Source organism: Natator depressus, chromosome 4, assembly GCF_965152275.1.
Source record: "Natator depressus isolate rNatDep1 chromosome 4, rNatDep2.hap1, whole genome shotgun sequence".
In the NCBI taxonomy this organism is placed as follows: Eukaryota; Metazoa; Chordata; order Testudines; family Cheloniidae; genus Natator; species Natator depressus.
Genome location: NC_134237.1, coordinates 12,577,178 through 12,592,976, shown reverse-complemented (window position 1 = coordinate 12,592,976; position 15,799 = coordinate 12,577,178). Strand labels below are relative to the sequence as shown.

At 44.0% G+C, this 15,799-nt stretch overlaps 1 protein-coding gene across 1 annotated transcript in view; it reads right to left on the bottom strand.

Moving 5' to 3' along the window:
- ADAMTS3 (ADAM metallopeptidase with thrombospondin type 1 motif 3) overlaps positions 1 to 15,799 on the bottom strand; it is a 184,637-nt gene that overhangs the window by 49,750 nt on the left and 119,088 nt on the right. The window lies entirely within an intron of this gene.

The window sequence follows — 15,799 nt, the reverse complement described above, 5'->3', positions numbered from 1 at the left end:
TGCACAATGTCTATATGTTTCTCTGCGTTTATTTGGTTCTGTCTTGTGAATATATTTTTTTAATTGTCCCATCTGCTTCATTCCTGTCTCCTGGACCTGTCTCAGCGGGAGTCAGTATTTCTCACAGATCCTAGTTACCGCACGACTGCTCAACACAGGAAAACACGAGAAGGGAAAACAATAGTCAAAAGGAAGGCTGAATTTGGCCATTCATCAGCTAATAATGATGTAGTGAGCATTGAACTCTCCACTGCACCCTCACCCTCTATCTCTGCGAAGCTTAAGACATGCATCCTCAGCGATGTCCTTAAACGCAGGCTCTGTAATTTGCCATATATTCTTTAAGAACCATTGATGAAACAGAAATCATTCATAGATTTTCTCATTTGTTTCCCATGACCTGGAGTTTAATAACTCAGCAGACAAGAAATGAAAGCAAACGCAGAGCTCCACGTATTCAGGAAAACCTTGTGTTTACTACCTTTGTGCACTAAACTTATTGTCAACCTTACAAAAGGCTGTTACGGCAAGTGTCACGGGAGTGTGATGTGTGAGCAGGCTGTCAGAGAGAGGGAGTATGTGACTGGGTATTCCATTCAGTAATTCTGTTTCTTCATGTCACAGGCCTTGATTCAGCAAAGCACTTAGTCACATGCTTAACCGTAGGCATGTTCGGAGAACCACTGAAGTCAATGCTTCAAGCTACTCACATGCTTCAAAAGTTAGACATATGCTTAAATACTTTGCTGAGCTGGGGCCATATTTACTATCATTCACTTCTGGTCTGTTTGTACAAGGCAATGAGTTCCTTCCAGGTCCACTGACTACAACAGGAGTTGAGGGCCCTCTGCACTTTGAAGGACTGGGCCCTCTGTGGTCAGTACAGGAGCAGTTCTTTTGAACAAAGTGTAACTGATGGCATTCCATTCAGTAGATCACACTGACGTGTTCACTACACAATAAGTAGGAAATATCCAGGCTGCATTTTAAGCATTCTACACAGAAAGTCACAGACAAGGGTTTGTATCCTGACTATTCCACTGAAAAAAAGGGCCAAGTTGTTTACATTTTGGACTATATATCATATTGGAAATAATGACAAAGATTTGTGACAGCTATGCTTATTTTGAAGCTAAAATGAAAAATGTCTTCCACTTCACTTCTGTTTTACTGCCTTCTCCCTTTATTAGGCTGGGATTTCCAAAAGACCACAGCATGTTGGGTTCCAAGCACTTTGGAAAATCTGGCGATAAAGTGTCACAATGAGAGTCTGCTGGATGCTGAGCATTTGGGAAACCTGGCCCCGAATATTACCTGCAAGACTTGAATAGGTACAACCAATAGAGTATGTAAACATAATGAATTTAATTAATGCAAATGTGGACATTTTTCACTTTTACAGATTACTGGTATTATTGATTATGTGTCCATTGTCAATAGCACTACTGGTATTCATACAATGAAAAGGGGCAAATTCAGTTTAGTATTTACCGCCCACAAACATTATTAATACAAGTTAAGGCTGACGGGCAGTGCCTTTCCAGAAGCTAAAAGGCAGCAGAAAAGAGCAGGTAGTAGCATGTTCCTCTCTTCTATGGGCTGAAGTCCAAGAGGAAATGCACAATAGTTAGAGCAGATTGGACCAGGACCAATTCCCCTCCACACCTCCTTCTTTGGAGTTTGGGGAGGAGGAGATTTAAACTGAGTGGAAACAATAAGTGCTTCAGTCTAAGACTGAAGATTCTGGATGTACTCCATGTACTCCATGAATGGTTGAATGGAAGCTCCTAGATCTCTGGGATTTGATTGTTGCAGTATCTCTCATTCAAAAAGTATTATTCCTTAGATTTGCACTGAAGTTTTGGATTTTGCCTGTGGCCTCAGTGTCACAATCATTCACCCAACTCCTGGGACAGGTACCTCAGCTAATGATAAATGTACTGAACTGGTTAGACCAGCAGGGATCAATAAAGAGATCAAAAACTTCACCGTCTAACTTCAGACTAAATTGTTTTCTCACATTGTATTTCTGATCTCATCAATAGCAGATTTCTCTTAAAAAATTAATGAACTTTTGCTAATCGATAAAAGCCCAAAAGCTCTTGGGGCAAATCATACCACATGCACTGAACACTAGGCAACCATGACAAAAACACTGAGCCCAATTCTCATTTAGACAAAAACTTCTTTACAAAGCTGTGGCAGCGCTAAGGAGCCTTAAAATAAGCATAAATGCCAAAGCAACATAAAGGGACAGGGGGTAAATGGCTGTAAATGAGAATCAGGCACAGATTTATTTTAAGTATCCTTTTACCTCAGAATAGGAGTTGTTTTACACCAGCTTTAAAGTAACCCTGAACTTTACTATAAAACCTGTTAGACCCTCCCCCCCACCAACTTTTTAATGCATCCGTTTAAACAGTGCAGGCAGATGGCACCAACCACCATAATAAAGTGGCACACGAACGGGATAAAAACTGGAGTTTCATGTCACTGTATGGTACAGACAGAAGAAAAAATGTACTATAAGCAGAGTTTTCCCAGTCCTACTTCATTTTTATGTTAGAGCAAATTCATGGTTATAAACTGAAAAACCGAAACAATACATACATACATTTCCAAATTCTGTACCTGCACAACCCCAGGAAAGTCATGTGGTCAAATTAGTATGTATTTGTTTCTCTGCCAAATATCTAGCTTAATCAATTGCTAGGGTCATAAAATGCACACCACAGAGCATCCAGGCTGTACAATGCAGCCAAGCTAACGTTGCCGTTGGACCTGTAATGCTTTAGGAAAGGCAGCGAATGCAGGGTTTCACATTTAACAGACTTTAAAGAAAGCCATCGTCAAAGAGCAGAATGTCACAGACAAGCCTGGCAGCCCCTGTGAGGGCTATGGAGGGCCCTAAATGCAGTGGAACCGGTTACACTCCCCTGCGCAGACAGGAGGAAGGCTGCATGGAACATGCCTGTATCTAAACACAGAGGAACTTTTAGTGGTGAGACAAGGGAGCTGGTTGTGCATCTGAGGCTATGTGGATTTACTGGCTAAGTCCTCCCAGTGGAGTGTCCTACTGGCACCCAGAGGCTGTGGGCGTCTCTGTGGAGCAGCCCAGCTATGGCTCTGCCACCTGGTAATGCTGGTGACAATCGGCAAATTCAGTTTCCCTCCAGAACTCCAGCTGACCTCTCCAGAGCACAGTCCACATGCTTCAGACTCAGGCTGGAGGAAGGACTTGCTCCTTTCAGCACAAGAGTCACAGCAACTTAGTCTAGGTGAACATTCTAAATCCATCATCTAGAGGTGAAGTGTCTAAGTGGAGAAAACAAGGGAGTCCACAGAGTAGTTGAACGAACATGAAGTGCATTTCTAAGGCAATGAAGTGATGTGGTGCTGCCGGAGGGTATTTTTCTCACTTACCTGTAGAGAAGACTAGTATGTTTGTAGGCAGGTTTGCAGTAGACAGACTAATCCCATATAACCTCATTCTGGAATTAGCTAGTTCATTATCTTTTTTTTTTTGATTCATCTGTCAATCAGGTGTAGCTAGGCTCTGTGAAACTGAAAGGGCTCCCTGCCCATAGACCAGCTTTAAAAATTCCAGCTCCCAGCCTCATTTACATAAAGATTGCCCCTGTTGGGGAAAGCTAGTCCCTGCTCTTTTATCTCTTTCCACCCTATGAAAAGGCTATATAAGCATTTTGATAAAGAAGGTAATATACATTGCGATGTGTGTGTACAAATCCATTTATCAATAGTACAGAGTAAAGTAAATGAGATTCTGTCTCCTCTGCACTGTGCAACAAGTTGGCGTGGCTGGAGTGCGACGGATGCGGGCAGGTACGTGATGGAACCTATCCTGATCAGGGAATGTGATGGCTGAGCTGAGTGCTGGCCTGGACTCCAGCGCTGAACAGCAATTATGGAAACACCTCGTGTGCTGCATATTTGGCATCTTTCCTGCCCAAAGCGGATTTCGAAACAGTAGGCAGCCACAAATTTCAGACTTTCCAGTAGTGGGCTGAACTTGTAGGTCAGTTGTAAACCCAGTTTTTTTTCTGGGCAACAGACTATTCTCTTACATTTGTGAATGGATTATAAAGTATCCAGCTGTAACATTAAAAAAACCTGATGAATCCTTTCTCTGAAAGCACAACTACCCTTTTAGTCATCAGAATTGAAGGATGCTCCACATTCACTATTTCAGAAGGGCAAGGATAATGGGAACCTCAGTTTGAAATAGAGGTAAATCACTTATCAACCAGTGTTTTAATATATAAAATGTTATAGTGGATGGCATTATTCTGTACAAACTGAGAAACTTCATAAAAATCATTCAAAGAAAAGATCCAGGCCAATTCATGATGTCACTTCTGAAGTTGCAATAAGTAACTGTTGTATTTTTCTACTTGTTACCATTACACGATTTTGAGTTTCCATGATCGCTTTCTGCCCATTCTGGTTCCGTGACATTGAAAATTGAAAAAATCTGAAGTAACTATGTTATTGGGGTGGCGGGGGTGGGGGAGGGATGCATGGCATTTCCATTAAAGTTGCCCTCTGCTTTCTTTGCAGTCTTAATGTTAGAATGTTTAATGCTGGCTTAGGACCTATCCAAGGAAATTCTTTTCTTGTCAGCAGTCGGAGTGTCTGAGTCTATTCTTTGGGAAAGGCAAAAGAGAGAACGTATTGAAGGCAGAAAATTAAGTTGCAGCTGGTCCTGCAATCAAACGCTAGGAGGAAGGTGGGGGTGGGGGGGAGGAGGGATGACTCACTTAGGAAAGGTAGATGTCAGTGCCAGTGGTTATGATATTACATCCTGTAGATAATATGTTCACAATCCTTGCAGACACACCAGACACCAGCATGCCTTGGGCATTCGTCAAGGTACAAGGTCAATGGCCAAGTGCATTCATCAAGTTGAACAGTGAAGGTACCTAGAGTAATGGCACATTATTTTTATAAAATATTTTTCTGTGGCATACACTAGATACCTACACAATGGGAACCATCATGGAAAACGAACACACAAAATATACTGCGTAGAACAATTCTGCCAGGCAAGACATTGGACTAGATACCTAAAAGAGTCTTTTAATCTCTGATGTCTATGATCATCAGTAAATTGGGTTCCTTCCTTTATATAATGTCCATTTTCAAATGAGACCTGATTTTCAAAGGTGCTCTGCACCCACTATTTCCAGCTGACTCCAATGGAAGCTGCACCAATAGGAAATGCTCATAACCTTTGAATATCAAGGCAAAATGGATATGATAAAAGGCAGAAATATGATTTACTAATGATTATAGAAATCAGATGGAAAAGTCCCTCTAGATCAGCTAGTCTATGGAGTCAGATCAGTTAGCTACAGACCTTGTGTCAGTTATCAACCACACACATTCTATCTACCCCACATTGCACCTATTCTTAGTACACTATAGCACTTACCACCACAGAATCTTTGCATTGATTACAGAAAAAACAGAAACATAAGCAAGTGATGTGATTTTAATCATAAGGAAAAAAAAATCCAGGAAAAAGCGAGACGCCTAACTACTCCACATTTTATCTATGCTACATAGGGTCAGCTTTCCAAAAGTGCTCAGCACCCACAATTTAACCCAGATTCTCATATGTAGGTACCACAACACAATTTGGCAAGATTTTAGAAGAGCAGAGAGAACAATGGGAGCTGCTGGGTGTTAAGCACCTTTGAAAATGTGGTCCATGACAAACATAAGAATTGTAGTGGGTTGCGTAGATATAAAAAAGATCAACATACTCACTGAAATAAATATGTGAAAATACACAGAGTTTTTTTTCTTATGAGGCTTATGTGGACCCTTGAACCTTAAGGAAGGCAAGGGAAGGAAAAAAATCATTTGGGCCTTATCCTGAGCCCATGGAAGTTAACACTCCCTTTTAATAAACTTCCTATTGGTTTCAGGGAGGGCAAAGTTTTGATGTTGGTATCCAACTAGCAGCAATCAGAATTTGCAAACACACACACACAAAAGCCACACCCAGTTTGCTGTATGGAAGGTATTACTAGAGGTCTGTTCTCTTATTAGTGAATTGCAGTGGAACTTGTGCTCCTAAATCTCTTAGGTGCTTTCAAAAATCTTCTCTAGGAGTTAAGCTTTCTCTTGTTGTGCCTCCCTGGAGATTTGCATGACACTGCACAATACTGCAGAGGTACCATAATGAATTTCTAACAGCATCTCCACTGTTGGCTGCTTAATCAGAATGAGTTACTTTACTGATAACTGGTAAAGTGTTGATAATGCCATGGTATCTCTCATAGTTCTTAAATTGCATTGCCCATCCCACTGTTGTTTCCTCTTGGAAACTTGAAACTGAAAGCCAATTTCTTGCTGAATTTTTATTTTCCTTAATGGCATGTGATTACATGTTTGTTGCTATTCTTCATTACTCAATTGCTGCCAACAGAGTGTGGGGGTTGGGTTTTGTTGTTTGTTTTATAACCAAAGAAAAAGCTCTTGTTTTGAAGCTCCAATCACCAAAGGAAGGGATATAAAAAAAAAAAAACCAAGGTGTGAACGCATCATGAGATCTTTCTACACCCTCCAAAGGCATGAAGGTGAGGTCGAGAACCAAAGGGGCACATACAGGGGGCTCCACACACAAATCCTATATATAAAACAGAGATTGCTTAATACTTAAACAATATGGAGATTTTTTTCAATTCTTAGAAATATACTGCAGTTATGTAAAGGGTGGCTGATAGAGAGGAAGCTGCACTCTCTCTCCTCCCCAAAGAGGGCCACAGACAGGCTCCAGGAGCACCACTGTAGGCATGGGAAAAAACCAAGCTGTCAAGAAGATGTGGGGCATGACTGCACTGTTGGTGCTTTTTATAAAGCCTGGTCCAAAGCCGCATGAAGTCAATGGAAAGACTGCTACTGACTTCGATGGACTTTGGATCACGCCATAGGAGATGGGATTGTCAAAAGTGCCTCGACAGCTTTTAGGGGGAGCTGGGCACCAACTCACCCATCCCAAAGAAATACTTATTTCTTTCCATTATGCAAAATGTTAACAATTGCTAGAAGCTCTAACATCCTGTCAGCACAGGAGACAGCGTGGAGGAGGTTTCAGAGAGTTTCCTCCTTTCCAGTTTTTTACTGTCTCTACCATAGTCACTCTCGGCACCCCATAAATTGCGGGGGTTTGTTGTTGTTTTAAAAAGGCTTTAAAAAAAGAGCATTTTTCCCCCAACGGAGAGCTACTGTTGTCCGAGTGGCAGATACAATATTTCAGAGGCACAGAGAGGCCAAACACAAGCAAACACAAACTGAAAATGCTGTGTGGCCACATCTAAAAAACAAAAAAACTCAACTGTTGTTGACAACTTTTCCCAGCCAACTTTTTGCATTCATAAGAACTCAAGTTTGGGGTGCAAATTGCATTTTTGTCCATAAACCACACTATTAAGACAAATCAATTGCAGGTTTTGCATAGGCACATGCAGATTGTGTACAAAAATCTATGTTACTTCAGAGACACAACCTCCTCAAGGAAAACAGTGTACAGAACTATTACTGGCTATCAAAAGGTCAGGTGGAAGACTCTTAGAAAATTTAGCCCTGGATGTTCAGCCTTGTAATACCTCCTGTCCTTTTCATTCCCTTCCATTTAAATTACAATTAATTACAACATTAAAATCAAACAGCAGGAAACGTCATGCAGTCTTTGCTCAGAAGACTATACTGGGAGCCTTGCCAGAGTAATGAGTGCAGAAATTGGCCCGGTAGTCTTTTTTTGGATAACAGCTGGGATGTGGATAAGAGTTTTAACCAAGGCACCCTAATTTGTCACATAACATGGGCTGAAGCTTTTATAAGCTAATTAGAATGCTCCCTTTTCTCCATCTTTTATTAAAAGAATGACATAGATAAATGTGCCTATCAACACTGATAGAATCTCTTGTAGTGGAATATTTTGTGTGTGTGTGTGTGTGTGTGTGTGTGTGTGTGTGTGTGTGTGTGTGTGTGTGTGTGTGTGTGTGTGTGTGTGTGAAATATTAAAGCTATTTGCCTGTGTCCTTTGAACACACAGTGCAGTATGAGGCAGAGAGCAAATTAAGGTTCAATGATATTTTGTAAACCTCAAAATAAAATATATTCACATCTATTTCATAAAAAATGTGAACTTATTTGTATGCCAAAAGTTAACTGAGCCAAAAGGTAATGTAAGTGTGTTTACAGAAAGGAACCTTCACTCAAGAGCAGCCAAAAATAAATAAATAAATAAAGCAGCTTGTCACATAGCACAAACATGGAAATCATTCAAAAAAATATTTAAAACCTACATAAACATAGGTATCACTTTACCGTCTAAATAATACAGTGTTTAAAATATTAACTGAAACCATTCTGCAGTTAAAATCATTTTAAAAAATAAAAAGCTTGAAATCAATAAAGTTCCTAAAAAAAGACAGCAGAACAGTGGACAAAACAAGAAAAATCAAAGAAAACTTTCCACACAGGAGATATTCATTTTGACACATCTTGTAAAACAGCATGGCACAATGCCTTTCGAGTATTTGGAAGTCTTACCGAAGACTAGGATGAACCAAGGAGGAGGTAGCAACCATGGCTCTGAAATGCTTATTGATGTTGATTCGCAAGGTGAGAGGCTATTATTTTAACATAACTTTGTGGTTGTTTTCCCTTTAAAAAAAAACCACACATACACAAACAGAAAATACCCATCATATGCCTTCCTGTGTGGGACTGGATGAGGTGCTGTTGTCATCATGAATAGGTCGGAATATGAACAAGAGGCTGCTCGGCAGCTCTCCAACACCACTTTCTACAAGCCATTACCCTCTGATCCCACTGAGAGTTACCAAAAGCATCTACAGCATTTGCTCAAGAAACTTCCTGAAAAAGCACAAGATCAAATCTGCACAGACACACCCCTGGAACCCCGACCTGGGATATTCTATCTACTACCCAAGATCCATAAACCTGGAAATCCTGGGCGCCCCATCATCTCAGGCATTGGCACCCTGACAGCAGGATTGTCCGGCTATGTAGACTCACTCCTCAGGCCCTACGCTACCAGCACTCCCAGCTACCTTCGAGACACCACTGACTTCCTGAGGAAACTACAATCCATTGGTGATCTTCCTGATAACACCATCCTGGCCACTATGGATGTAGAAGCCCTCTACACCAACATTCCACACAAAGATGGACTACAAGCCATCAAGAACACTATCCCCGATAATGTCACGGCTAACCTGGTGGCTGAACTTTGTGACTTTGTCCTTACCCATAACTATTTTACATTTGGGGACAATGTATACCTTCAGATCAGCGGCACTGCTATGGGTACCCGCATGGCCCCACAGTATGCCAACATTTTTATGGCTGATTTAGAACAACGCTTCCTCAGCTCTCGTCCCCTAACGCCCCTACTTTACTTGCGCTATATTGATGACATCTTCATCATCTGGACCCATGGAAAAGAAGCCCTTGAGGAATTCCACCATGATTTCAACAATTTCCATCCCACCATCAACCTCAGCCTGGTCCAGTCCACACAAGAGATCCACTTCCTGGACACTACAGTGCTAATAAACGATGGTCACATGAACACCACCCTATACCGGAAACCTACTGACCGCTATTCCTACCTACATGCCTCCAGCTTTCACCCTGACCACACCACACGATCCATCGTCTACAGCCAAGCTCTGCGATACAACCACATTTGCTCCAACCCCTCAGGCAGAGACAAACACCTACAAGATCTCTATCAAGCATTCTTACCACTACAATACCCACCTGCGGAAGTGAAGAAACAGATTGATAGAGCCAGAAGAGTTCCCAGAAGTCACCTACTACAGGACAGGCCTAACAAAGAAAATAACAGAACGCCACTAGCCGTCACCTTCAGCCCCCAACTAAAACCCCTCCAACGCATTATTAAGGATCTACAACCTATCCTGAAGGATGACCCAACACTCTCACAAATCTTGGGAGAAAGGCCAGTCCTTGCCTACAGACAGCCCCCCAACCTGAAGCGAATACTCACCAACAACCACATACCACACAACAGAACCACTAACCCAGGAACCTATCCTTGCAACAAAGCCCGTTGCCAACTGTGCCCACATATCTATTCAGGGGACACCATCACAGGGCCTAATAACATCAGCGACACTATCAGAGGCTCGTTCACCTGCACATCCACCAATGTGATATATGCCATCATGTGCCAGCAATGCCCCTCTGCCATGTACATTGGTCAAACTGGACAGTCTCTACGTAAAAGAATAAATGGACACAAATCAGATGTTAAGAATTATAACATTCATAAACCAGTCGGAGAACACTTCAATCTCTCTGGTCACGCAATCACAGACATGAGGGTCGCTATCTTAAAGCAAAAAAACTTCAAATCCAGACTCCAGCGAGAAACTGCTGAATTGGAATTCATTTGCAAATTGGATACTATTAATCTGGGCTTGAATAGAGACTGGGAGTGGCTATGTCATTATGCAAGGTAGCCTATCTCCCCTTGTTTTTTTCCTACAACCCCCCCCCCCCCCCAAGACGTTCTGGTTAAACTTGGATTATTGCTGTGCACATTGTAAGATGAGCTATTGCCAGCAGGAGAGTGAGTTTGTGTGTGTGGTTTTTGGAGGGGGGTGTGTGTGTGGGGGGGGTGGCGGTGGTGAGAAAACCTGGATTAGTGCTGGAAATGACCCACCTTGATTATCATGCGCATTATAAAGAGAGGTTTCAAAGAGGGATGGGCTATTACCAGCAGGAGAGTGAGTTTGTATGTGTGTCTGTGGGGGGGGGGGGGGGGGAAGGGTGAGAAAACCTGGATTTGTGCTGGAAATGGCCCTCCCTTGATGATCACTTTAGATAAGCTGTTACGAGCAGGACAGTGGGGTGGGAGGAAGTTTTGTTTCATGGTCTCTGTGTGTATATAATGTCTTCTGCAGTTTCCACAATATGCTATGCATCCGATGAAGTGAGCTGTAGCTCACGAAAGCTCATGCTCAAATAAACTGGTTAGTCTCTAAGGTGCCACAAGTCCTCCTTTTCTTTTTTCTTTTTACAATCTCTCTCTGTGTCTCAAGTCCTCATCTCTAAAACTGGGATAATAATCCTTCCCTTCTCCTACTCTTTGCCTACCTTGTCTATTGAGACAAAGCTCTTCAGGGAAAGGTCTTGTAGTTTACTGTGCACATATGGCACCTAGAACAATGAAGCTCAAACTCAGACTCTAGAGACAATACACATGTAACAGTTCAGTTCTGATTCCAGAGGTAATGACATTAAACAATATTCACCAGCAGACCTAAGTAGTAAGGTTTGAGCCCACATTTGTTAGTCTAATCTTTCCAAATGTAGAGACTACAAAGAGGGAACAGATAGTCTACAGGACAGTTTAGTTTTCTTGATCATTTACATAAAGGAATGATTACACATTAGACCAAAGGTGATGGGTCTGATACAGGAGCTGTTATAAGATCTGGGACAACACAAAAGGTAAGAAGACAGTGGGGAAAATGTGTTGGGTGAATTCTAGAATAAAGAAGGAACTGAACAGTGGAAGTGAGCCAGCCCCTCCCAAAATACAGCAGGAGAACCTGAGTTTGCTAGGCAAGTCTGACTGCAACTAGTCGGAGAAATAAACATGATGTCTGACAGGCCTGGACACACAACTCCACTTTGCCAGTAATAATAAGCATGAATTGGGAATTCAGAGGAAAGAGGAACTTTCTTGAAGATAACTCCAGATAAATTTAGGATCATACTATGTGTCTAGGGTTGCCAACTTTCTAATTGCACAAAACTGAACACAATTGCCCCGCCCCTGTCCTGAGTCCCTGCCCCTTCCCAGCCTTTCTTTGAGGCCCCAACCTCCACTCACTCCAGCCCGCCCCCTCCGTCAATCGCTCTCCCCCACCCTCACTCACTTTCACTGGGTAGGGGCACGGGTGTGGATGATGACTCCAGCTCGGGTTGTGGGCTAGGGATGAGGGTTTTGGGGTGCAGGAGTGGGCTCAGGTCTGGGGCAGGGGGTTGAGGTGTGGGGGGAGGGACTCAGAGGGGGTAGGAGGCTGCGGTGCAGGCTCCAGGAGGGAGTAGAGAGTTGGGTGCGGGAGAGGGCTCCGACCTGGGGCAGGGGGTTGGGCTGCGGGGTCTGGGGGCGGGAATTAGGGTGTGCAAGAGGGTTCCAACCTGGGGCAGGGGGGTTGGGGTGTGGGCTCTGGCTGGGCTTACCTCAGGTGGCTCCTGGTTGGTGGTGTAGCAGGGCTAAGGAAGGCTCCCTGCCTGCCCTGGCTCTGCACTGCTCCCGGAAGCAACCAGCATGTCCAGCCCCTAGGCGGAGGCGAGGCCAGGCGGCTCTGTACTGTGCATGATATCGGCGCCACCACAGCTGTGGGTGGGGGCAGCATGCGGAGCTTCTCTGATTGCCCCTGCACCTAGAGGCCAGACATACTGGCCGCTTCTGGGGAGCTGCGCAGAGTCAGGGCAGGCAGGGAGCCTGCCTTAGCCCCACTGCGCCACTGACCAGACTTTCAACGGCTTGGTCAGCGGTGCTGACTAGAACCGCCAGGGTCCCTTTTCCACCTGGCGTTCTGGTCGAAAACCAGATGCCTGGCTACCCTCTGTGTATCTTTCATCTTATCTGGAGGATTCGTTAGTTAATTACTGCTTAGAACCTTATCTCTGTTGTTAGCCCTGCTCCTGTAGACCTGCTGCAATTGTCAGAGTTCAGAATTCACTTATACGTGTGATTAAAAGAGGGTTTGAAGTGCTGTTCGTAGAAATAAAAAGCCAGTGTGCTAATCCAATGGGCCATCTAAACACATATGTTACTTTACAACAGTGAGGGTTTACTCTGAAAAGTGACTACAACACGTGACAATGGACCCTTCTTCCCCAAGAGATTTGCTCCCTGTGTATGTTCAGAATCATCATTGCAGACTCTAGCGACTAGTAAGAGTTTACTATTTTATACTCCCAAACAGCTCTGGAGAGCCAGTACAGCTCAGAAAAAAACAAGGACACTTTTGTTCTGTACCATCAGCAGAATTGTTTGCTCAATTTCATTATATAGCCAATTGGTTATAACTGTGCAAACCCAATGAGTACAATATTGCTCCAGGTATAACTGAAGGCATAATTTGGCCTACATAACCTTTATTATTAGTGATGATGGGTGAAAAGGAAAGATCACAGCTTGACTTTCAGGTCTCATTTTGCAGGCTGGGTAGTTAGAAAAAAAAAATAACTTGTGAACTTCATATATTTTATAATGAAATCAATGAGAAACAACTAACATGGAACCCATCAAAGCCGCTTTCACAGAGTAGCTTTTCAGAACAGAACTTCACTTTCAATTCATCAGAAGCAATTTTGGTCATTTAGGATGGATCTCTTTGGAATCAAGTGTAATTTTCATCACAAAAATGTCAGGAATTACTCAAGAAACTAATGTACTTAAGTTCACAAATTTATTGAGACCCGTTCTAGGGCCAGGTAGCCACTTGGGCCAAATTATCCAAAGTGGACGGCTGAAGTTGTGCCCCATAACTTGTATTTATGCACCTAAACAGCTGATATGTATTTTCCCACACAGCTCCCACTGGTGAATTCAGCACCTCTGAAAAATCAATGCAGTCATTATGGTGCTTAAATATAGACTTAGAGGCTTAACTTTAACCAGCCGTGATTGATCAGTTCAGCCTTGGTGTTTGTGGTTAAATTTTGTATGTTCCTTTTCCTTCCAATATGCAGACTGGTAATACAGGAAGCCAAAGAAAAACTTCACCCACACCCAGAAGTCTGTGTGACAGGTCATGTGTGAGCACTTGTACTTTATGTGCAAAGATGCTTGTTAGTTCCTCCTATGGTGCTGCTACAGTCAGACAATAAATAATAAAAGTAATTTTAGATTTATCTATAATGTAGCAATGTCCATGTCCTGTAGTGATTCCCTAGATTGGGGTGGGCAAACTTTTTGGCCCAAGGGCCACACTGGGGTTGTGAAACTGTATGGAAAGCCGGGTAGGGAAGGCTGTGCCTCCCCAAACAGCCTGGCCCCCAACCCCTATCCGCCCCCTCCCACTTCCTGCCTGCTCACTGCCCCCCTCAGAACCACCTCTCCATCCAACCCCCCCTGCTTCTTGTCCTCGACTGCCCCCTCCCAAGATCCCCGGCCCCTAACTGCCCCCCGGGACTCCACCCCCATCCAACGCCCCGTGCTCCCTGACTGCCCCACCGCCATCCACACCCCTGCCCCCTGACAGGCCCCCCAGGACTCCCACGTCTTTCCAACCCCCCGTTCCCCGTCCCTTGACTGCCCCCACCCAGAACCCCCAACCCATCCAACCGCCCCCTGCTCCCTGTCCCCTGACTGTCCCCGGGACCCCTCGCCCCTTATCCAACCCAACCCTTCCTATGCTAGAGCCAGCCATGCCGCCACGCTGCCTGGCAGAAGCGGCGGGCCAGAGCACTGGCGGTCTGGCGAGGTGAGGCTGTGGGGGAAGGGGGACAGCAGGGGAGGGGCCGGGGCTAGCCTCCCCAGCCAGGATCTCAAGGGCCGGGCAGGACGGTCCCGCGGGCTGGATGTGGCCCGCAAGCCGTAGTTTGCCCACCTCTGCCCTAGATAGTGTGTGAAAGATTGTTGGAAGCGTGAATGCCATAGGGAACAGCAGTAGATGAATCAATGCTAAAAATGGAAGCTTCATATAAGATTTATAGGTGGGGAGTATTATGAGGCACAATATCATTGTAAATAAGTGGATATAAAAGTCACTAAATAAATCTGCAGCCTTTACCTTCCAAACGCAGTGTGGGTCTGGTTAATGTAGACCTAGCGGGAGGAGTATGTGTGGGACATGCCAGTGTTAAAGACAGGAGTTGTTTTTAGAAAAGAATGAAGCACAGAGTATGTGCCAGATCTACAACAAAGAATGCCTATGAGATCATTTTCTCAAAGGCCTGCTTCCATACTCCTGACATGATATAAACTGGTTTGTTATTTATGCCTGCTGGAAACTCCTTTGGCACATTTTATAGCTCTAAGTAAAAACAGCTGGCACCACTGCCAACCTGCAATCCGAAATACAACAAAGATTCGTGCTTTTCAGGTTCTCTCTCTCTCTTACACATACACACAGCTTCAGGCGCATTCAGAATTAAAATACCAGTAGTCTCAGATATGTGAGGTTGAATTAATGGCAGTCAGAAGCATGACAAACAAGCAGTGAGGTTTAACCATCTTGTTTGCGAGTATGTCATCATCCTTTATTCAAAGGGTACAGACCTCGCCTCCACAGCCAGGTGGAGACTCCAAAATCACAAGAGTATGGTAAGCTCGTCTGGGCTAAGAGTGCAGAAAAAAGGGGCAATAACAGACAGCAAAAGTGAAACCATCCATTTCCTGACTGATCGAAGCGTGTGCATGATACACACAACGTGCCTGTGCACCCAAGTTCAAAGCTCCTACTTAAGAGATCGCATCTGCTGACAATGAATCTCCCCGTCCACAGCAAGATCCTTGCAGCCCCCCCCCCCCCCATAAAAAAGCAGCTCTCTAATCAGACGCATGCAGGAATCGTTCCACAAAGAACTTCTCTCTCTTCTTGCTTTCAGACACCAAGCTCCCCTACCAAAAGGCAGCTTTCCCCACAGAGACATCCATCGCAACTGTGCTCTTTGGCTTATTGGCAACCTCCTCTTGGTCTCATCCACTGGAAGAGAGACTTTCCCCCAAGTCAGGAGGCTGAGCTGCCTT